Below are 24127 nucleotides of genomic sequence, written 5' to 3'. Positions count from 1 at the left end.
ATAAGACAGGTTTAAGAAAAAATATGCATAATATACTCCTTACAAACTGGGTATGGATGACGCACTTTTTATTTTGGAATGGAATTACCGTTTTTACTTTAAAATAAAAACTGTGTAGAGATTAGTCTCTTAACCATATCATTTAAGTTAAAAAATTAGTATTTATCGCAAATCCCCCTCCTAATGACAACAAAAAACCCAAATTCCCCATCCTTTAGAAATTAGGTTCATATAACACCATACTGTATGATTAATTTGATCCACATACCATTTCTAACAAACATAACATTGAGAAGTGATTACATAACGTAGTTTTTATCAGTCTAACAAAAAATAAAAAATAAAACAGGAATAATAACCTAGTAACAGTAACACTCATTTTACTACAAATAAAATCAAGATGATGCCTAATTAAAATAAATATAGAGAGATGTGGATAATTTTGCAAAAGGTTAGCAATAATTTTGCTGCCAGTGCAACCCAATTAGCTTCTACCTCAGAAGATCCACATGAGAAGGAGTGGACCATCCACTTCTCAGTGAAAGAAATGCTCAGTCAACCTAGGTACTTTTGAAGTCAAGAATCAACAGACCAATCACCCGAGGCTGCATGTTTAAGTGGCGTGAAATTTAGATGATAACATCTATCAAATATGCCTGTCAGAAGTCAGAACTACATTGAACTTCACTGTTCCACCTTCATCCACAGAATTGAATCCGATTGAGGTAGAGATGATCACTTCAAGTGCAAAGCACTCTTTGAATGCCATTCAGGTTCAAATTTTGTCTCGCATTTTGGCTTTAGCAAAAAATACTCCTGCCAGAAGGCCTACAAGTCACACTTAGCTTTGCAACAAGATTTAATACACGAAAACTACGACACTATTGCTAACCGAATAAAATGCTAGCAGAGTTCTCCAAACTAGTAGGAGCTTTGAATAGAATAATTCCAGTTACAGAAAGTGGGATCTCATTCATTGAACCAACAAGGCTGCAGATAAAAAATCAGTGGTTGGATATACCTAGAATAACTCCACCTATGTTACACTTGCAGTACATAGCCGGTCCCAAACCCAGATAAAAGAGGAGGGTTGTGTTAGGTCTTTGACAACCAACATAAAAACTTAGCCGAATCTTCATGACATGAATCAAAGACAATTATTGCACTAAAGCTAGGTCGTTGCCCGAAAGCAACGCGCTGTATGGCTCAAGTACAGTGTCAAATGAGCAAGAGTCACTGCATTATTGTTTGGATGTAGTGTTAAATGAGCAAGGGTTCCCACGTTTCCGTAAACGAGCGAGGGTAAATAAGCTAGTTCACAAAGTAAAAGGTAAAGGTCAGGGCGACATAAGGTTGAAATTTGGGACATGGAACATAGGCACCCTAACAGGAAAATCCAAGGAGGTGGTGGACACCATGACAGAAAGATTAACATTATGTGCCTACAAGAAATAAAATTGGTTGGTGCAAAGGCTAGGGAGTTGGATACTTCCGGATTCAAACTTTGGTATACAAGAAAGGTGAAGAGTAGGAATGAGGTAGGTATTATTGTGGATAAGCAGTGGAAGAAGGACGTAGTGGATGTCAAGAGGGTGGGAGATCGGATCATCTCTATCAAACTTATGGTGGAGGGAGGTATTTTTCATGTGATTAGCGCATATGCACTACAATTGGGTTCGGACAAACAACACAAGATAAGGTTTTGGGAGAATATAGAGAGTTTGGTCCAATACATACCTTCAGAAGATAAGATTTTTTTTAGGAAGATATTTAAATGGCCATGTTGGAAAAGAAGTGACTGGGTATGGAAGTATTCACAGAGGTCATGGTTTCAGGATGATCAATGCCGATGGTAAAACTATTTTGGACTTTTCCTTAACCTTTGACCTTCTCATCGCAGATACATTTTTAAAAAGAGAGACAAACATCTTATAACCTATAACAGTGGCATGATAAGCTCTCAAATCGACTTCTTCTTATTGATGAGAGTCGACCGAAAATTTTGCATTAATTGTAAAATTATTTCGGGAGAGAGTTTAACAACACAACATAAGATGCTCGTCATGGATTTTCGTGTTGAGTAAAAATTGAGGAAAAGACATTATACGAAGAACCCAAGGACGAGGTGGTGGCGGATGAAAAGTGAGGAATAAAGGAGCTTCCTAAGACGGGTAGGAGAAGAGGCAAAGTGGGATGGGAATAGAAGCGCGGAGGAGATGTGGAGGGAGATGGTAGAAGTTATCAGAAGAATAACAAAAGAAAGTTTTGGTGAATCTAAAGGGATAGGACCAAGAGATAAGGAATTCTGGTGGTGGAATGTCAGTGTACAAGAAAAGATAAAGTTAAAAAGGGAGTGCTTTAAAGAGTAGTCTTTGTGCCGCAACGCAGATAATTGGAAAAAATATAAGGCGATTAAGAAAGAGACAAAAGTGGCTGTCAGTGAAGTAAGAACAAGAGCATATGAGGGTTTCTACCAGTCTCTAGGCACGAAAGAAGGAGAAAAAGGTATATATAGAATCACAAAGAGCCATGAAAGAAGAACGAGAGATTTGGATCAGGTTAAGTGCATAAAGGATAAAGACGGAGAGGTGTTGGCTCAAGAGGAGAAGATTAATGAAAGGCATAAGACTCTTCCAAACCTTGGTCGGTTATGCACAAGGGAAGAAGATAAAAACTTTGACTACTATCAAAGGATTCGAGACTTTGAGGTAAAAAGGCTCTAAAGCAGATGAAAAATTGCAGTGCGATAGGACCTGATAATATCCCGATTGAAATTTGGAAGGGTCTTTGAGAAAAAAGGTATCAATTGGTTAACCAAGATTTTTAATGAGATTTTAATGTCAAAGAAGATGCCTGATAAGTAGAGAAAGAGCACCTTGATATCTATCTACAAGAATAAGGGGGATATACAAAGTTGCGAAAATTATAGAGGGATCAATCTCATGAGTCATACCATGAAGTTATGGAAAATAGTGATAGAACGGAGGTTGAGCAAAAAGACACAAATAACATAGAACCAATTTTGTTTTATGCCAGACAGATCCACCACCGAAGTAATATACTTGTTAAGAAGGATGACGGAGAGGTATCGTAGTAATAAAAGGGATCTACATATGATGTTTATTGATTTGGAAAAAGCATACGATAAGGTGTCAAGGGAGGTCTTATGGAAGGTCTTAGAAAAGAAGAGAGTAAGAATCGCATATATTCGTACAATTAAAGACATGTATGATGGGGCCACAACAAGTGTGAATACTCAAGGTAATGCGACAGAGAAATTTTTTATTGGTATATGATTACACCAGGGATCTTCCTTAAGTCCATACATTTTCACATTAATCTTGGAAGTACTCACAGAGCACATCCAAGAGTCTGTGCCATGGTGCATGCTTTTTGCTGATGATATCGTTCTTATAGGAGAGTCAAGGGAAGACCTAAATAAGAAGTTGGACTTATGGAGAGGAGCTCTAGAAGTATATGGTCTGCGCATAAGTCGTAGCAAGACGAAATATATGGGATGTAAGTTCGGTCTGCGAAGGAAAACACCTAATATAAAGGTGAAAATTGAAAAAAGCATCCTACGAAAAGTTAAAAGCTTTAAGTATCTTAGGTGCATCATACAAGATAATGAAGAGATTAAACAGCATGTAAATCATAGGATCCAAGCAGGTTGGTCAAAATGGCAGAGTGCTTCTGGTTTTATATATGACAAAAAAGTGTCTTTAAAACTTAAAGGTAAATTCTATCGTACTACTATAAGACCGGCTATGCTTTATGGTACAGAGTGTTAGGCGGCCAAAAGGGAGCACGAATATAAGCTAAGTGTGGCAAAGATGAAGATATTGAGATGGATGAGCGGTCATACGCGACTAGATAAAATAAAGAACGAAGATATAAGGAAGAGAGTTGGAGTAGCACTGGTGCACGAAATTGTGATCATCAATGGCGCCATCAACATGGTACGCTCAATTGCAATCTTAACTCTTTATCATAACTTCGCACAACTAACCAGCAAGTGCACTGGGTCGTCCAAGTAATAAACCTTACACGAGTAAGGGTCGATCCCACGGAGATTATTGGTATGAAGCAAGCTATGGTCATCTTGTAAATATCAGTCAGGCAGATTCAAATGGTTATAGATGATTTATGAATAAAGCATAAAATAAAGATAGAGATACTTATGTAATTCATTGGTGAGAATTTCAGATAAGCGTATGGAGATGCTTTGTCCCTTCCGTCTCTCTGCTTTCCTAATGTCTTCATCCAATCCTTCTTACTCCTTTCCATGGCAAGCTGTATGTTGGGCATCACCGTTGTCAATGGCTACAGTCCTATCTTCTCAGTGAAAATGTTCAACGCGCTCTGTCACAGCACGGCTAATCATCTATCGGTTCTCAATCAGGTTGGAATAGAATCCAGTGATTCTTTTGCGTCTGTCACTAACGCCCAGCCTTCAGGAGTTTGAAGCTCGTCACAGTCATTCAATCCTTGAATCCTACTCAGAATACCACAGACAAGGTTTAGACCTTCCGAATTCTCTTGAATGCCGCCATCAATTCTAGCTTATACCACAAAGATTCCGATTAAGAAATCCAAGAGATAAACATTCAAGCCTTGTTTGCTTTTAGAACGGAAGTGGTTGTCAGGCACGCGTTCATAAGTGAGAATGATGATGAGCATCACATAATCATCACATTCATCATGTTCTTGGGTGCGAATGAATATCTTAGAACAAGAATGAGCTGAATTGAATAGAAGAACAATAGTAATTGCATTAATACTCGAGGTACAGCAGAGCTCCACACCTTAATCTATGGTGTATAGAAACTCCACCGTTGAAAATACATAAGAACAAGGTCTAGGGATGGCCGAGAGGCCAGCCCCATAATCTAAGAACTTGACGTCCAAAGATGATCTAGAGATCTAAAGTGATCAAAAGATGTCAAATACAATAGCAAAAGGTCCTATTTGTAAAGAACTAGTAGCTTAGGGTTTACAAAGATGAGTAAATGACATAAAAATCTACTTCCGGGCCTACTTGGTGTGTGCTTGGGCTGAGCATTGAAGCTTTCATGTGTAGAGACTTTTCTTGGAGTTAAACGCCAGCTTTTGTGCTAGTTTGGGCGTTTAAATCCCATTCTTGTGCCAGTTCCGGCGTTTAACACCGGGCAGTCTTGAGCTGATTTGGAACGCCGATTTGGGCCATCAAATCTCAGGCAAAATATGAACTATTATATATTCCTGTAAAGCCCAGAATGTCTACTTTCTAACGTAATTGAGAGCGCGCCAATTGGGCTTCTGTAGCTCCAGAAAATCCACTTCGAGTGTAGGGAGGACAGAATCCAACAGCATCTGCAGTCCTTTTCAGCCTCTGAATCAGATTTTTGCTCAGGTCCCTCAATTTCAGCCAGAAAATACCTGAAATCACAAAAAAATACACAAACTCATAGTAAAGTCCAGAAAAGTGAATTTTAACTAAAAACTAATAAAAATATAATAAAAACTAACTAAAACATACTAAAAACATACTAAAAACAATGCCAAAAAGCGTATAAATTATCCGCTCATCACAACACCAAACTTAAATTGTTGCTTGTCCCCAAGCAACTGAAAATCAAATAAGATAAAAAGAAGAGAATATGCAATGAATTCCAAAAATATCTATGAAGATCAGTATTAATTAGATGAGCAGGGCTTTTAGCTTTTTGCCTCTGAACAGTTTTGGCATCTCACTCTATCCTTTGAAATTCAGAATGATTGGCTTCTATAGGAACTCAGAATCCAGATAGTGTTGTTGATTCTCCTAGTTAAGTATGATTATTCTTGAACACAGCTACTTTATGAGTCTTGGCCGTGGCCTAAGGCACTCTGTCTTCCAGTATTACCACCGGATACATACATGCCACAGACACATAACTGGGTGAACCTTTTCAGATTGTGACTCAGCTTTGCTAGAGTCCCTAATTAGAGGTGTCCAGGGTTCTTAAGCACACTCTTTTTGCCTTGGATCACGACTTTATTTTTACCCTTGCCTTTTGGTTTTTTTCTGCTTGTTTTCTCTCTCTTTTTTTTCGCACATAATCTCTCTCTTTTTTTTGTATTCACTGCTTTTTCTTGCTTCAAGAATCATTTTTATGATTTTTCAGATCCTCAATAACATGTCTCCTTTTTTTAATCATTATTTCAAGAGCCAACATTCATGAACAACAAATTCAAAAGACATATGCACTGTTCAAGCATACATTCAGACGTCAAAGTATTGCCACCACATCAAAATAATTAATCTGTTATAAAATTCGAAATTCATGCAATTCTTCTCTTTTTCAATTAAGAACATTTTTCATTTAAGAAAGGTGATGGATTCATAGGACATTCATAACTTTAAGGCATAGACACTAAGACACTAATGATCATAAGACACAAACATAGATAAACATAAGCATGAAAATTTGAAAAACAGAAAAATAAAGAACAAGGAGATTAAAGAACGGGTCCACCTTAGTGATGGCGGCTTGTTCTTCCTCTTGAAGATCTTATGGAGTGCTTGAGCTCGTCAATGTCTCTTCCTTGCCTTTGTTGCTCCTCTCTCATGATTCTTTGATCTTCTCTAATTTCATGGAGGAGGATGGAATGTTCTTGGTGCTCCACCCTTAGTTGTCCCATGTTGGAACTCAAATCTCCTAGGGAGGTGTTGATTTGCTCCCAATAGTTTTGTGGAGGAATGTGCATCCCTTGAGGCATCTCAGGGATTTCATGATGAGGAATCTCCTCATGTCCATGAGTGGGATCTCTTGTTTGCTCCATCCTCTTCTTAGTGATGGGCTTGTCTTCATCAATGAGGATGTCTCCCTCTATGTCAATTCCGACTGAATAACAGAGGTGACAAATGAGATGAGGGAAGGCTAACCTTGCCAAGGTAGAGGACTTGTCCGCCACCTTATAAAGTTCTTGGGATATAACCTCATGAACTTCTACTTCCTCTCCAATCATGATGCTATGAATCATGATAGCCCGGTCTATAGTAACTTCGAACCGGTTGCTAGTGGGAATGATTGAGCGTTGGATAAACTCCAACCATCCCCTAGCCACGGGCTTGAGGTCATGCCTTCTCAGTTGAACCGGCTTCCCTCTTGAATCTCTCTTCCATTGAGCGCCCTCTTCACAAATGTCTATGAGGACTTGGTCCAACCTTTGATCAAAGTTGACCCTTCTAGTGTAAGGGTGTTCATCTCCTTGCATCATGGGCAAGTTGAATGCCAACCTTACATTTTCCGGACTAAAATCTAAGCATTTCCCACGAACCATTGTTAGCCAATTCTTTGGGTCCGGGTTCACACTTTGATCATGGTTCTTGGTGATCCATGCATTGGCATAGAACTCTTGAACCATTAAGATTCCGACTTGTTGAATGGGGTTGGTAAGAACTTCCCAACCTCTTCTTTGGATCTCATGTCGGATCTCCGGATATTCACTCTTTTTGAGTTTGAAAGGGACCTCGGGGATCACCTTCTTCATGGCCACAACTTCATAGAAGTAGTCTTGATGCACCCTTGAGATGAATCTCTCCATCTCCCATGACTCGGAGGTGGAAGCTTTTGCCTTTCCTTTCCTTTTTCTAGAGGTTTCTCTGGCCTTAGGTGCCATAAATGGTTATGGAAAAACAAAAAGTAACACTTTTACCACACCAAAATTAGAAGGTTTGCTCGTCCTCGAGCAAAAGAAAAAAGAAGGGAGTAGAAGAAGAAGAAAATGGAGGAGATGGAGGGGGCTTTGTGGTTCAGCTAAGGGGGAGAAGTAGTGTTTAGGTTGTGTGAAAATGAAGGAGTGAAGAAGGGTTTATATAGGAGTGGAGAGGGGGTATGGTTCGGCAATTTATGGGTGAGTTTGGGAGGGAAAGTGGTTTGAATTTGAATGGTGAGGTAGGTGGGGTTTTATGAAGGATGGATTGAGTGGTGAAGAGAATAGTGGAATTTAATAGGTGAGTGGTTTTTGGGGAAGAGGTGTTGAAGTGATTGGTGAATGGGTGAAGAAGAGAGAGAATGGTGGGGTAGGTGGGGATCCTGTGGGGTCCACAGATCCTGAGGTGTCAAGGAAAATTCATCCCTGCACCAAGTAGCAAGCAAAAATGCTCCTTCTGCCAATTCTGGCGTTAAACGCCGGTCTGGTGCCCATTTCTGGCATTTAACGCCAGCTTCTTGCCCATTTCTGGCGTTAAACGCCAGTCTGGTGCCCCTTTCTGGCGTTAAACGCCCAGAATGGTGCCAGACTAGGCGTTAAACGCCCATTTGCTGCCCTTACTGGCGTTTAAACACCAGCAAGCTTTTCCTCTAGGGTGTGCTGTTTTTCTTTCTGTTTTTCATTCTGTTTTTTCTTTTTCAATTGTTTTTGTGACTTCACATGATCATCAACCTACAAAAAACATAAAATAACAAAAGGAAAATAGATAAATATATCATTGGGTTGCCTCCCAACAAGCGCTTCTTTAATGTCAGTAGCTTGACAGTGGGCTCTCATGGAGCCTCACAGATGTTCAGAGCAATGTTAGAACCTCCCAACACCAAATTTAGAGTTTGAATGTGGGGGTTCAACACCAAACTTAGAATTTGGTTGTGACCTCCCAACACCAAACTTAGAGTTTGACTGTGGGGGCTCTGTTTGACTCTGTTTTGAGAGAAGCTCTTCATGCTTCCTCTCCATGGTTACAGAGGGATATCCTTGAGCCTTAAACACAATGGATTCTTCATTCACTTGAATGATCAATTCTCCTCTGTTAACATCAATCACAGCCTTTGCTGTGGCTAGGAAGGGTCTGCCAGGGATGGTGGATTCATCCATGCACTTCCCAGTTTCTAGGACTATGAAATCAACAGGGATGTAATGGTCTTCAACTTTTACCAGAACATCCTCTACAAGTCCATAAGCTTGTTTTCTTGAATTGTCTGCCATCTCTAGTGAGATTCTTGCAGCTTGCACCTCAATGATCCCTAGCTTCTCCATTACAGAGAGAGGCATGAGGTTTATGCTTGACCCTAGGTCACACAGAGCCTTCTCAAAGGTCATGGCACCTATAATACAAGGTATTGAGAACTTCCCAGGGTCCTGTCTCTTTTGAGGTAATTTCTGCCTAGTCAAGTTATCTAGTTCTTTGGTGAGCAAAGGGGGTTCATCCTCCAAAGTCTCATTACCAAATAACTTGTCATTTAGCTTCATGATTGCTCCAAGGTATTAGCAACTTGCTCTTCAGTGAAATCTTCATCCTCTTCAGAGGAAGAATACTCATCAGAGCTCATGAATGGCAGAAGTAAATCCAATGGAATCTCTATGGTCTCAGTGTGAGCCTCAGATTCCCATGGTTCCTCATTAGGGAATACATTGGAGGCCAGTGGACATCCATTGAGGTCTTCCTCATTAGCGATCACTGCCTCTTCCTCCTCTCCAAATTCGGCCATGTTGATGGCCTTACACTCTCCTTTTGGATTCTCTTCTGTATTGCTTGGAAGAGTACTTGGAGGGAGTTCAGTAATTTTCTTGCTCAGCTGTCCCACTTGTGCCTCCAAGTTTCTAATGGAGGACCTTGTTTCAGTCATGAAACTTTGAGTGGTTTTGATTAGATCAGAGACCATGGTTGCTAAGTCAGAGTTGCTCTGCTTAGAATTCTCTGTCTGTTGCTGAGAAGATGATGGAAAAGGCTTGCCATTGCTAAACCTGTTTCTTCCACCATTATTATTGTTGAAACCTTGTTGAGGTCTATGTTGATCCTTCCATGAAAGATTTGGATGATTTCTCCATGAAGGATTATAGGTGTTTCCATAGGGTTCTCCCATGTAATTCACCTCTTCCATTGAAGGGTTCTCAGGATCATAAGCTTCTTCTTCAGATGAAGCGTCCTTAGTACTGCCTGGTGCTGCTTGCATTCCAGACAGACTTTGAGAAATCACATTGACTTGCTGAGTCAATATTTTGTTCTGAGCCAATATGGCATTTAGAGTATCAATCTCAAGAATTCCTTTCTTCTGATTCGTCCCATTGTTCACAGGATTCCTTTCAGAAGTGTACATGAATTGGTTATTTGCAACCATTTCAATCAGTTATTGAGCTTCTGCAGGCATTTTCTTCAGATGAAGAGAGCCTCCAGCAGAACTATCCAATGACATCTTCGACAGTTCAGACAGACCATCATAGAAGATACCTATGATGCTCCATTCAGAAAGCATGTCAGAAGGACACTTTCTGATCAATTGTTTGTATCTTTCCCAAGCTTCATAGAGGGATTCACCTTCCTTTTGTCTGAAGGTTTGGACTTCCACTCTAAGCTTACTTAATTTTTGAGGTGGAAAGAACTTTGCCAAGAAGGCATTGACTAGCTTTTCCCAAGAGTTCAGGCTTTCTTTAGGTTGTGAGTCCAACCATATCCTAGCTCTGTCTCTTACAGCAAAAAGGAATAGCATAAGTCTGTAGACCTCAGGGTCAACCCCATTGGTTTTGACAGTGTCACAGATTTGTAAGAACTCAGCTAGAAACTGATGAGGATCTTCCTATGGAAGTCCATGAAACTTGCAATTCTGTTGCATTAGAGAAACTAATTGAGGCTTAATCTGAAAGTTGTTTGCTCCAATGGCAGGGATAGAGATGCTTCTCCCATAGAAGTCAGGAGTAGGTGCAGTAAAGTCACCCAGCACCTTCCTTGCATTGTTGGCATTGTTGTTGTTTTCGGCTGCCATGTCTTCTTCTTTGAAGATTTCTGTTAGGTCCTCTACAGAGAATTGTGCTTTAGCTTCTCTTAGCTTTCGCTTCAAGGTCCTTTCAGTTTCAGGATCAGCCTCAACAAGAATGCTTTTATCTTTGCTCCTGCTCATATGAAAGAGAAAAAAACAAGAAAATATGGAATTCTCTATGTCATAGTATAGAGATTCCTTGAGGTGTCAGAGGAAAAGAAAAATAGAAGGAAGAGGTAGAAAATTCAAACTTATCAAGGAAAGATGGAGTTCGAATTGTGCATTGAGGAGTAGTGTTAGTCCATAAATAGAAGGATGTGAGAAGAGGGGAAGAAATTTTCGAAAATTAAGTAAAAGATTTTAAAAACATTTTGAAAAACATTAATTGATTTTCGAAAACCAAGAGTGGAAAAGAAATCAAGTGATTTTTGAAAAAGATTTTGAAATTAGAAATCAACAAGATATGATTGAAAACTATTTTGAAAAAGATGTGAGAAAAATATATGATTGAAAAGATATAGTTTTAAAAAGATATGATTGAGAAGATATGATTTGAAAAACAATTTAAAAAGATTTGATTTTAAAAATTAATGACTTGGCTAACAAGAAAAGATATGAGTCAAACATTAAATCTTTCTCAACAGAAAAGGCAACATACTTGAAATGTTGAATCAAATCATTAATTGATAGCAAGTATTTTTGAAAATGGAAAAAATTGATTTTGAAAACATATGATTGAAAAGATATGATTTGAAAAAGATTTGATTTTGAAAAATTTTGAAAACCTGAAAAAAATTTGAATTAAAAATAGAATCTTCCCTCTTGTGCCATCTTGGCGTTAAACGCCCAGAATGGTATCCATTCTGGCGTTTAACGCCCAAAACACTACCCTTTTGGGCGTTAAACGCCCAGCCATGCACCCTGGCTGGCATTTAAACGCCAGTTTTCCTTCCTTACCGGGCATTTTGAATGCCCAGCTTTTTCTGTGAAATTCCTCTGCTGTATGGTCTGAATCTTCAATTCTCTGCATTATTGACTTTGAAAGACACAAATTAAAAATTTTTTTGGATTTTTAATGATGAGGAAAAATCAAAATGCAACTAAAATCAAATAAACAATGCATGCAAGACACCAAACTTAGAAGTTTGTATACTACTGACACTAACAAATTGAGAATGCATATGAGAAACAACAAAACACTCAAAACAAGAGAATTTAAAGATCAGAGCAAGTAAATCATCAAGAACAACTTGAAGATCAATGAAGACACATGATAAATGCAAGAAGAACAGAAACATGCAATTGACATCAAACTTAAAATGAGACTAGACTCAGACAAGAAATATTTTTGATTTTTATGATTTTGTAATTTTTTTGGATTTTTCGAAAATTAAGTGGAAAAGAAAATAAAGATATCAAAATTCTTAATGAGAATTCCAAGAATCATGCAATGTTAGTCTAAAGCTTCAGTCTAAAGGAATTAGACATGGCTAGCCAAGTTTCAGCAGGACATTGCATTCAAGAGCTAAATTGATGAAAATCAATCAGCTTTGGTGATGATAAGAACATCACCTTGAAACACTAGAATTCATTCTTAAGAACTCTGAAGAAAAATACCTAATCTAAGCAACAAGATGAACCGTCAGTTGTCCAAACTCGAACAATCCCCGGCAACGGCGCCAAAAACTTGGTGCACGAAATTGTGATCATCAATGGCGCCATCAACATGGTACGCACAATTGTAATCTCAACTCTTTATCACAACTTCGCACAACTAACCAGCAAGTGCACTGGGTGGTCCAAGTAATAAACCTTACGCGAGTAAGGGTCGATCCCACGGAGATTGTTGGTATGAAGCAAGCTATGGTCACCTGATAGCGCGAAATTGTGATCAATACTTTTCACGAATCAAATAATCCCCGGTAATGAATCCAAAAACTTGGTGTTCAATACCATGGCATAAACACAATTTCGCACAACTAACCAGCAAGTGTACTGGGTCATCCAAGTAATAAACCTTACGCGAGTAAGGGTCGATCCCACAGAGATTGTTGGTATGAAGCAAGCTATGGTCACCTTGTAAATCTTAGTCAGGCAAACTCAAATGGATATGGGTGATATACGAATAAAACATAAAGATAAAGATAGAGATACTTATATAATTCATTGGTGGGAATTTCAGATAAGCGTATGAAGATGCTTGGTCCCTTCCGTCTCTTTGCTTTCCTACTGTCTTCATCCAATCCTTCTTACTCCTTTCCATGGCAAGCTTATGCAAGGGTTTCACCGTTGTCAGTGGCTACCTCCCATCCTCTCAGTGGAAATGTTCAACGCACCCTGTCACGGCACGGCTATCCATCTGTCGGTTCTCAATCAGGCCGGAATAGAATCCAGTGATTCTTTTGCATCTGTCACTAACGCCCTGCTCTCAGGAGTTTGAAGCACGTCACAGTCATTCAATCATTGAATCCTACTCAGAATACCACAGACAAGGTTAGACCTTCCGGATTCTCTTGAATGCCGCCATCAGTTCTAGCCTATACCACGAAGACTCTGATCTCACGGAATGGCTGGCTCGGTTGTCAGGCGAGCACTCGGTTGTTAGGCAATCAACCATGCATCGTGTATCAGGAATCCAAGAGTTATTCACCCAATCTAAGGTAGAACGGAGGTGGTTGTCAGGCACGCGTTCATAGGTGAGAATGATGATGAGTGTCACGGATCATCACATTCATCAAGTTGAAGAACAAGTGATATCTTAGAACAAGAACAAGCGGAATTGAATAGAAGAACAATAGTAATTGCATTAATACTCGAGGTACAGCAGAGCTCCACACCTTAATCTATGGTGTGTAGAAACTCCACCGTTGAAAATACATAAGAACAATATCTAGGCATGGCCGAATGGCCAGCCTCCCAATGATCTAAGATAGCATCGGAACAAAGATAGCTACCCAGATGATGAAAATACAATAGTAAAAGGTCCTATATATAGAGAACTAGTAGCCTAGGGTGTACAGAGATGAGTAAATGACATAAAAATCCACTTCCGGGCCCACTTGGTGTGTGCTTGGGCTGAGCATTGAAGCATTTTCGTGTAGAGACTCTTCTTGGAGTTAAACGCCAGCTTTGGTGCCAGTTTGGGCGTTTAACTCCCATTCTTGTGCCAGTTCCGGCGTTTAACGCTGGGAATTCTGAGGGTGACTTTGAACGCCAGTTTGGGCCATCAAATCTTGGGCAAAGTATGGACTATCATATATTGCTGGAAAGCCCAGGATGTCTACTTTCCAACGCCATTGAGAGCGCGCCAATTGAGCTTCTGTAGCTCCAGAAAATCCACTTCGAGTGCAGGGAGGTCAGAATCCAACAGCATCTGCAGTCCTTTTCAGTCTCTGAATCAGATTTTTGCTCAGGTCCCTCAATTTCAGCCAGAAAATACCTGAAATCACAGAAAAACACACAAACTCATAGTAAAGTCCAGAAAAGTGAATTTTAACTAAAAACTAATAAAAATATACTAAAAACTAACTAGATCATACTAAAAACATACTAAAAACAATGCCAAAAAGCGTACAAATTATCCGCTCATCACAACACCAAACTTAAATTGTTGCTTGTCCTCAAGCAACTAAAAATCAAATAAGATAAAAAGAAGAGAATATGCAATGAATTCCAAAAACATCTATGAAGATCAGTATTAATTAGATGAGCGGGGCTTTTAGCTTTTTGCCTCTGAATAGTTTTGGCATCTCACTCTATCCTTTGAAATTCAGAATGATTGGCTTCTTTAGGAACTCAGAATCCAGATAGTGTTATTGATTCTCCTAGTTAAGTATGATGATTCTTGAACACATCTACTTATTGAGTCTCGGCTGTGGCCCAAAGCACTCTGTCTTCCAGTATTACCACCGGATACATACATGCCACAGACACATAACTGGGTGAACCTTTTCAGATTGTGACTCAGCTTTGCTAGAGTCCCCAATTAGAGGTGTCCAGGGTTCTTAAGCACACTCTTTTTGCCTTGGATCACAACTTTATTTCTTTCTTTTTCTTTTCTTTTTCTTTCTCTTTTTTTTTCGATTTTTTTTTTGTATTCACTATTTTTTTCTTGCTTCAAGAATCATTTTAATGATTTTTCAGATCCTCAGTAACATGTCTCCTTTTTCATCATTCTTTCTAGAGCCAACATTCATGAACCACAAATTCAAAAGACACACTACAAAAAAATGGGTATAAAATGGCATCAACATAATGGCGGTTTAATAAAACCGCCGTTATATTCATAACTTCAGGCGGTTTATGCAGCTGCCATAATTTACTCATAGAAAGCGGTAGTGTTTTGGTGATTTTGGCGGATTTAAATGCCATTACCTGCTCTTGCTTCACTGATATAAAAACACTTTTATTTCACTAATAAACATGGTGCTATTCAATCGAACTTCCATCGCAATGTGAGAACTAAGAAGAAACTCCATCGCAGCATGAGATCTGCGATTTCATCCACAACGCTCTCCTCTGGCGGCAATGTCGTTGTTGCTACCTTCGAAGGAGCGCTCTTCTTTGATTAGGTTTATTGGCTTCGATTTGAGGGTTCGTTGCGCCGTCGCTCATCTCCTCCTCACCACAAGTAACGCCATCATTGCTGTCCTCGGTGGAGCTTCTGCTATCTGGTTTTGTGCATTTTAGTTGATCCTGAATTTTCTTAATTCTAATTTGGTTAAGCTTTAGCAGAGCCTTTATTTTCTTTTTCCCCTTCAATGGTGGTCCTGCTTGGTTGAATCTGAGTTTTGTGAAACTTTCGTCTCAATAGCTCTCTAAGTATAATTCTCTTGGTTAATTTTCTTTTTCCTTCTAGGTATAATCTGAGATCGCACATCGGAGGGAGAAGGAAAGGAGAACGAGAGTGAGTTCATCTGAAACCCTAAATCTTGTCGCTGCCATAGTCACCACCATTCATCTCATGTCTGCCGCTTCCATCAACCTTCTGCGTTCGAGTGAAGGCGCCTCCTCTATCGACGCGTTTCCAAATCTGGTCACTACGCTATAGCTTATGAGATTGAGCAAAGCACCTCTTCCATTAATGTGTCTCCTCCGCCAGCGGCGCCGGTACGTTCTCACTTCTGCATTCTCTTTTTCTTTGATCCACTCAACATTGCTCGTAGTGTGTTTCTGTTCATTTGCAATTTATATTTTTATTCTCTTTCTCTTCTTGTTCATTCTCAGTTGCTTGTTTACTAACTGTATTTCGGTTCAGTATTGTTATGCTTGCCATGTGGTTGATGAATTTCCTGAGAGAGATGGAAAAGAGTGGAACTTGTTTTCTGTTATAGATGATAATTCTTTGGTGCTTATTACTATAACTACTGCATGTTCATCATTGTGTATTTTTGAAATTCAAAACTAGCTTAGCTCCCAATGTGAATCCAGCAAGGACATGCTTTCTTTGTTTACTTTTTTCATCAATGTCATGACTTGCATGCTCACATTTTGTTATTTACTTGAAGAAAGAAATAAAAGATTCAGAAGATCTTCCACATTGGATATGCTGATAAGGTATTGAAATTGGAATTAATTAATTCCTATCATAGATAAATTTTTAATCAGTTACGTCTTTTAATTCTTCTATGTCCAGATATTTTGGAATTAAAGCTATGGCAGAAAATAAAGGCATGTATGTAAGGATACTGAATGAACATTTTCTAAATTTAGGAAATTCAATGAAATTAAAAAGAAAGAAAAAAATGAATTACAGCATGAGAGTTAGTAATGGAACGAAGAAGTTGCAGCTTCTCGTGCATTAGTGTTGCTCTCTTTTGCAGAAGCCATGGGAAGAGTGTGTTGTTTCTGTTTCTTGTGTTTTGCTATATATATAAACTTCTGCAGATCTCTATCCGAAGCTATTTATATATAATTAGAGAGCTAGGAACTTCCTATAAGGAAGACCTCTCTTCAAACAACACTATTTACTATTTATTTATTTATTGTTGTGTTTTTTTCCTCAGAAACTATCAAAGCTTCTACTGTGGTCCGAGCGATCGCCATTGTCAACCTCAGTACTGTCCAAGGAGGGTAGAATTGCTATCCAAGTTGGTGCTACAACAAGAACAAGTCAGAGGCTAGTGTGTTAGTTCAACATGTAGCAATTGTCTAGTCTCCATGTTGAGAATAGACTCAAGGAAGAGGTATAGAGCATCTGCTGAAATTTGACATGTTTCTGTTGTTAGATTTAGTCATAGTTTGTACACATAATAGAAGTATAAATAGTTTTGTTCCTCTGTGCTATTTGTTGAAATATTTTTAGTATTTAGGGAACCAAATTTTATATGCCAGATTTTGTGCTTATGATAGGCTTAAATATTTGTTTAGAAATCAACCTTAACTTGACTACCTAACAATTGTGCTTTCTATCTAAGTTATAAATCCACAACTACTTTATTCTTATAAATTGTAATTGGAGAATAATATATTCGCTTTACTTATAAATTCTGTGGTTTGCTTTCAATATCTTTACCTTAAGAGTTGAGGTATTTAGTTCCAGGATTGGTGATCTTTATTATCCAAGTAACGATCTGGATCCTTATATCAAAGATAAGAACGTAAGTTCTAATTCATCGTCTGCATTCTGCTGTTGACCTTCATTTGTGACTCTACAACATCATATTGTTTTACATTGTTAAGGATGATGATGACTCTGAGGAACTCGAAGACAGATCATTAATCCAACTGATTTCGTCATTGTTTGTGCTCGTATTGAGGACGATCTGAGTCTTCTCGAGGTAAACAAATCTTTTTTATTTGGAAAATACTTGTATGTTAGAGCAAATGTGATTGGCCCTTCATACCACCCTCTTAACATGTTTCCGTTCTCTGGCTCTATCATTAGCTTCATTAGTTTTATTGTGTCCATGCATCCCATTAATACAAGTTAGATAATAAAAAAAAGAAAGAAAAGAATATTCCTAGAAGCTTTTCCAAATTATATTCAAAGTTCAAACCTTAATAAGATACCTGATCATTTTGTAATAAGGAATCCCAGTCTCCCTTTTCAACAAGTAAACGTGTTGATTCTTCTGGTAGAGAAATTCTATAATTTAGATCTCCTATCAATACTACATGGCTGCACATAAAAGACAAAACTATGTGTTAGGTAGGACCTAAAAATTAATACAACATTATTTTTTCTCTAATTATATCTAATTATCATGATATCATAATTTCTGCATTTCTACTATCCACAGCTTGGCTTGACTGCCTTCAAGGAAGAGAGAAAGGTGGGAAATATTGCCTTTGTCAATGCATCTCTCATGTTTCCTCCTTTTTTTTTATTAAATATGTTGTTTTTTTGTGCTCTTGTCTGTTTTAGTAAATAAGTTCTAAATTCTAGCCTTCATTTGCATGCTCAAATTTGACTTGATCCCCTTATGCTTCCTCTACTTTCTATCTCATTATTATTTCATTGTCATTGCAGGAAACTTCTTAGCTGCTGGTTCAATGGAACCGTCAATAGAAATTTGGGACCTTGATGTTGTAAGTGAATATGGTTAATAAATTTCACTGAAAAGGGACCAAGATTGAAATGAATACATGCAGACACATAATGATGTTTTCTAGCCGACACCATTTGTTAAAAATGAGTTAGTTATTTGAACTCTAATTATTTATATTATTTATGACTTCTTTGAACATGAAAGGAGAAGCAAACTTTTTGGGAGGTGTTGCCTCTGTTAAAGGAGTTAAAGGATTTGATACCGAAGCTGCAAAAAAGAGATTCTTTGAAATATATTTGGATAATGTAAACCATTTATATCTCACTTGATGCAGCTTTTTATTTCTTTTACTCTACATGTTATTGTTGTGTCTGGTGTAAATGTGATCTAAATTGTGTCTGGTGTAAATGTGATCTAAATTGTGTCTTCTTATTGCAGTTGGAAAAGATGAAAAAAGAGAATTCAACTCCTTCATGAAGTAAATAACTCATTTGCATTGATTGCTGTGAAACATGTCTTTTTCTCTGTTCAGATTCTTATGAATTTTATCCGTTGCTCAAGATAATCAAGAATGGGGAAATATATTCCATGTGTTCAAGGAAATATCTGTCACTGGCAATGCATTAGAAAGGGTTCTTGCTTTGGAGATTGAGCTTGCTGAAGCATTGCAGGCCAAGAAGAAATCAAGCATGCAATTTCAGAGGTACACCTTTCTTTTGGAGCAGTAATTAGATTTTGGTACATATAGATGCTAATTTTGGAAGCACTTCACCTTAAATTTACCATTTTCTTTGTTCTCGGTTAAAATTTGATGACTGGTTAGGATCTAAATTCTGATATGCATCATCTTTTTTACTCTTTGAAATGAAGTAATGATCTTTTTCTTGTTTTAGCTATCAATTGCATTTTAAAACAAGTACTTTGCTGATTGAATTAAACAATCTCCAAAAGATGTTAACACTGTTGTTTTGCACAATTAATTAATGTAGAAGAGTTTTATACTAACATCCAATTAAGAGTCACTTTTATCTACGTGGCAGTTCCTAATTTAATGGTGCAAACGAGTTTTATACTGACATTGCATAGAATTAAATGCTACTTGTTTCTCTTTTCGGCATGTATAAACATGTAGTGGAACACTGTATTGAGACCAATTCAATCACATTGTTTCAAGACAATTTTCCTCCCCACATTTCAATTCTTTCTTGAAACAACACAATGACCAATAGGATTCAATTTATTTCATTTCATTGAATTAATGCAATCAAATTCAATCCTCTTGTTTACAAATTCCAATAGGATTGTACCGTATAAAAACAAGCATTCATAATTTATTATAAATGGAAATAAACATACATAATTTACAAGCAGAGCAAGGCACACCATTATTATTATTACAAAGAGTGTACATATATAATGAAGGCTATGTTTGAAAAAAAAATTGTGTATCAGATTTCTCTCAATTTTTATTTATATATATAATAGAGGTAGATTTTATATAAAAAATAAAATAAACAAAAACTTACTTTTGTAGTTTTTTTGGGGTTAAAAAACCCCTACTTTTGCATGACTCTGAAATTTAATACCCTTATGATTTTAGGCCAGTTTTATTAAAATTGGAACCAAATTGCAAAGTAGGTGGAAGTAAAATAAGCCCAAATTGTAGAAATGAAATGAAACTAACTTGGGTTGCTAATGCTGATACAGTAGGATTGTTGTTATTTTGAAGCTCATCCAACAGAGTCAACGTTTGGTGCCTGATGAAATTCAGCTGAGCCAAGTAATTCTCATTTTCATTTCTCTCTCTCTCTCTCTCTCACTCTCTCTCTCTCTGTTTTGAATATCACAAATTTAATTATGTTTTAGGATTAGATCATATGCTTAGTCATACAATATTACATCTTCTTAACTAGATGAAAGAGATGCCAACTACTCATAATGATAGTAACTTTACTCAAGAATTTCACAAGCTTTTCGAAATGATTGAATTATTAGTAACACCTTAGATTCGAACAATTTAAAATTCATTGCTACAAGTAAAAACAAATTCAGTTAAGAATGCCCTATTTTTCACGCTTGAATTAGATTATTGTATGGCATGGGAAGCAATGTCATAAAGTTGGAATAATGGTTTCTTAAATTTAATAACACATTAACGGTTCATATCTAAATTGAGTCTCTGTTTTTATTATTTCTTTAGTTCTGTTTTATCTTTAGCAGCAATTGAACTTGAGATTAACTAAGGGTTACAAATAGTACAGCAGCTTGTTTTATATACTGATATGACAAATCTGGAATTGGTTAAGGGACATTTTTCTACTGCATGCAGGTTCTGGATTTCAGCCTTCATCCTCAAGAACTCAAGTCTGTGCCTTATAACACAATATACCACTCAATTAGGCAAGTTTCTTCCATCTTTTATCCGAAGACGCGAAGTTCCACCGAGCTTGCTGGCGCAGAAGGAGGAAACTTTTGGCCTCCAAATCTTATTCATCATCACTTAGCTAAGCTACTTGTCTTGTATATTCATATTCTAAGTAGTAAAAATAGTACTTATTAGATGGTTTAAATACATTATTAGATATTAACATAGTTTAGGGAGTTGGATGGTAGATTTTACTGATTAGTGTTTATTGCAATGCTTGTATTTTGGTAAGTTTAGTAAGACAAGGTTTTGTATAGGAGTTATTACTTTTGATTTTCAATAATAAAAAATTATATATTATATTAATATTTTGTTTTTGAGTTATATAATATTTCATTTATGGATTACGATGTTTTGCTATTGTGAAATTTTAATCACAAAATTATTTATTTAACGCGATAAAAATGACGGTAAAAATTGTTAAAAACAACGATAAAAAAAGTCACTGTCAGGGTAAAACGGCGGTTCAAAAATGCCATTTTAACCAACTAAAACGCTTCTGTCAGGGTAAAAATGGCGGTTCAAAAATGCCGTTTTAACCAACCAAAACGCCACTCTGTCAAGGTAATAATGGCGGTTCAAACCGCCATTTTAACCTATCCAAAAACCGCCATTTTAACCTAGGAAATAATGGCGGTTTGAACTACCGTTTTAACCAACCAAAACGCCACTCTATTAGGGTAATAATGGCGGTTCAAACCGCCGTTTTAACCTATTCAAGAACCGCCATTTTAACCATGGAAATAACGGCGGTTTGAACCGCCGTTTTAACCTATTCAAAAACCGCCGTTTTAACCCAGGAAATTGTGGCGGTTTTCAGAAAACCGCCGTAATAACCAGAATGGCGCCCAGAATTACGTCGCTTTACGAAACCGCCATTATTGGTAATAATGGCGGTTCAAACCGCCGCAAATACAAAAAAAAACCGCCATTTTTACCAGAATTTTTTGTAGTGACATATGCACTGTTTAAGCATACATTCAGAAAACAAAAATATTGCCACCACATCAAAATAATTAAACTGTTATAAAATTCAAAATTCATGCAATTCTTCTCTTTTTCAATTAAGAACATTTTTTATTCAAGAAAGGTGATGGATTCATAGGACATTCATAACTTTAAGGCATAGACACTAAGACACTAATGATCACAAGACACAAACATAGATAACCACAAGCATAATTTTCAAAAAACAGGAAAAATAAAGAACAAGGAAATTAAAGAACGGGTCCACCTTAGTGATGGCGGCTTGTTCTTCCTCTTGAAGATCCTATGGAGTGCTTGAGCTCCTCAATGTCTCTTCCTTGTCTTTGTTGCTCCTCTCTCATGATTCTTTGATCTTCTTTAATTTCATGGAGGAGAATGGAATGTTCTTGGTGCTCCACCCTTAGTTGTCCCATGTTGGAACTCAATTCTCCTAGGGAGGTGTTTAGTTGCTCCCAATAGTTTTGTGGAGGAAAGTGAATCCCTTAAGGAATCTCAGGGATCTCATGATGAGTGGGGTCTCTTGTGTGCTCCATCCTCTTCTTAGTGATGGGCTTGTCCTCATCAATGGGGATGTCTCCCTCTATGTCAACTCTAACTGAATAACAGAGGTGACAAATGAGATGAGGAAAGGCTAACCTTGCCAAGGTAGAGGACTTGTCCGCCACCTTATAAAGTTCTTGAGCTATAACCTCATGAACTTCTATTTCTTCTCCAATCATGATGCTATGAATCATGATAGCCCGGTCTATGGTAACTTCGGACCGGTTGCTAGTGGGAATGATTGAGCGTTGTATAAACTCTAACCATCCTCTAGCCACGGGTTTGAGGTCATGCCTTCTCAATTGAACCGGCTTTCCTCTTGAATCTCTCTTCCATTGGGTGCCCTCTTCACATATGACTATGAGGACTTGGTCCAACCTTTGATCAAAGTTGACCCTTCTAGTGTAAGGATGTTCATCTCCTTGCATCATGGGCAAGTTGAATGCCAACCTTACATTTTCTGGACTAAAATCCAAGTATTTCCCCCGAACCATAGTAAGCCAATTCTTTGGGTCCGGGTTCACACTTTGGTCATGGTTCTTGGTGATCCATGCATTGGCATAGAACTCTTGAACCATTAAGATTCCGACTTGTTGAATGGGGTTGGTAAGAACTTCCCAACCTCTTCTTCGGATCTCATGTTGGATCTCCGGATATTCACTCTTTTTGAGTTTGAAAGGGACCTCGGGGATCACCTTCTTCAAGGCCACAACTTCATAGAAGTGGTCTTGATGCACCCTTGAGATGAATCTCTCCATCTCCCATGACTCGGAGATAGAAGCTTTTGCCTTCCCTTTCCTCTTTCTAGAGGTTTCTCCGGCCTTGGATGCCATAAATGGTTATGGAAAAACAAAAAGCAATGCTTTTACCACACCAAACTTAAAAGGTTTGCTCGTCCTCGAGCAAAAGAAGAAGGAAGAGAGTAGAAGAAGAAGAAATGAGAAAGAAGGGAAAGGCTTTGTGTTCAGCCAAGGGGGAGAAGTAGTGTTTAGGTTGTGTGAAAATGAAGGAGTAAAGATGGGTTTATATAGGGGTGGGGGGGCTTATGGTTCGGCTATGTGAGGGTGGGTTTGGGAGGGAAAGTGTTTTGAATTTGAATGGTGAGGTAGGTGGGGTTTTATGAAGGATGGATGTGAGTGGTGAAGAGAAAGATGGGATTTGATAGGTGAAGGGTTTTTGGGGAAGAGGTGTTGAGGTGATTGGTGAATGGGTGAAGAAGAAGAGAGAGAGTGGTGGGGTAGGTGGGGATCCTGTTGGGTCCACAGATCCTGAGGTGTCAAGGAAAAGTCATCCCTGCACCAAATGGCATGCAAAAATGCGTTTTGAGCCAATTTTGGCGTTAAACGCCGGGCTGGTGCCCATTTCTGGCGTTTAACGCCAAGTGCTTGCCCTTTTCTGGTGTTTAACGCCAGTCTGGTGTCCTTTTCTGGCGTTAAACGCCCAGAATGGTGCCAGACTGGGCGTTAAACGCCCAACAGCTAACCTTACTGGCATTTTAACGCCAGCAGGTTCTTCCTCCAGGGTGTGCTATTTTTCTTTCTGTTTTTCATTCTGTTTTTTCTTTTTCCATTGATTTTGTGACTTCTCATGATCATCAACCTACAAAAAAAACATAAAATAACAAAAGAGAATAGATAAAATATAACATTGGGTTGCCTCCCAACAAGCGCTTCTTTAATGTCAGTAGCTTGACAGTGGACTCTCATGGAGCCTCAGAAATGCTCAGAGCAATGTTGGAACCTCCCAACACCAAACTTAGAGTTTGAATGTGGGGGTTCAACACCAAACTTAGAAGTTGGTTGTGGCCTCCCAACACCAAACTTAGAGTTTGACTGTGGGGGCTCTGTTTGACTCTGTTTTGAGAGAAGCTCTTCATGCTTCCTCTCTATGGTGACAGAGGGATATCCTTGAGCCTTAAACACCAAGGATTCTTCATTCACTTGAATGATCAATTCTCCTCCATCAACATC

General features: G+C 38.1%; 1 long non-coding RNA gene and 1 other non-coding gene across 36 annotated transcripts; both read left to right on the top strand.

The window, feature by feature from the left end:
- Nucleotides 1-10208: 10208 nt before the first annotated feature.
- LOC112793388 (small nucleolar RNA R71) lies at nucleotides 10209-10316 on the top strand. Its single transcript, XR_003198082.1, has one exon. It is a non-coding gene; the product is annotated as a small nucleolar RNA R71 (small nucleolar RNA).
- A 4701-nt stretch (nucleotides 10317-15017) lies between these two features.
- Nucleotides 15018-20936, top strand: LOC112791107 (uncharacterized). 35 transcript variants are annotated; one of them, XR_011880226.1, is made up of 12 exons: nucleotides 15020-15388; nucleotides 15574-15824; nucleotides 16721-16900; nucleotides 17251-17314; nucleotides 17397-17494; nucleotides 17957-17989; nucleotides 18187-18245; nucleotides 18410-18510; nucleotides 18644-18683; nucleotides 18767-18908; nucleotides 19913-19985; nucleotides 20535-20936. It is a non-coding gene; the product is annotated as an uncharacterized lncRNA (long non-coding RNA). The 35 variants fall into 35 exon arrangements; XR_011880232.1 differs by lacking the exon at nucleotides 18410-18510 and adding an exon at nucleotides 16227-16271; XR_011880238.1 differs by lacking the exon at nucleotides 18410-18510 and adding an exon at nucleotides 16227-16271 and having other exon boundaries at nucleotides 17236-17314.
- The last annotated feature ends 3191 nt before the right edge of the window (nucleotides 20937-24127 follow it).

This window comes from Arachis hypogaea, chromosome 3, assembly GCF_003086295.3.
Source record: "Arachis hypogaea cultivar Tifrunner chromosome 3, arahy.Tifrunner.gnm2.J5K5, whole genome shotgun sequence".
NCBI classification, from domain to species: Eukaryota; Viridiplantae; Streptophyta; class Magnoliopsida; order Fabales; family Fabaceae; genus Arachis; species Arachis hypogaea.
Note: the sequence above shows the minus strand (reverse complement) of the source record. Positions and strands in the feature narration are given on the sequence as shown.